We start from the raw sequence: 576 nt of genomic DNA, 5'->3' as shown, positions 1-576 counted from the left end.
ACCATGTTTGAAGTGCAGCTCGGCCTCTTGCTGGTGACCCAGAGCAGGAGGCGGCTGTTCCCAGGCGTGGCTGCTCGCCCAGGCTCCCGGTGCACGCAGGGCAGCTGTGGGCTGTGAGGCCCAGCGGGACGGTCACCCCGGAGACTCCGGGGCTTGCAGCGGAGCCCTGCCCTCCTTGTTGGGGCTGCTCTCTTCCCCAGCCGGCTTCTGGCCCAGGCACCTGGAGGAGGTCCTGAGCTGCCCGCATGAGCAGGGCGTGGTCTGAACCAGCTGGGCCTGCTCCAGCGTCCGGCAGCAGGTGCCAGGGGAACCTTCTGGAAGGGCCCGGCAATCCCCAGCAGCACAGGTAACTGACACCTGCAAACAGCAGGCATCATCACCATCATCACCACCATCATCAAAGCTGCTCCTCCCTCAATCACACCTGTGCTTCACGAGAAACTCCAAAAGCCAAACCCAGTGCCATGGAGTCTATTCTGACCCACAGCGCCCCTAGAGGACAGAGTGGAACTGCACCACAGGTTCTCCAAGGCTGTCAGTCTTCACAGAAGCAGAGCCCAAACCACACCCACTGCC

The sequence above is a fragment of the Orycteropus afer genome, unplaced genomic scaffold (genome assembly GCF_000298275.1).
Source record: "Orycteropus afer afer isolate SDZICR_OR568_19922 unplaced genomic scaffold, OryAfe1.0 scaffold00018, whole genome shotgun sequence".
NCBI classification, from domain to species: Eukaryota; Metazoa; Chordata; class Mammalia; order Tubulidentata; family Orycteropodidae; genus Orycteropus; species Orycteropus afer.
This window is presented reverse-complemented; position numbering follows the sequence as displayed.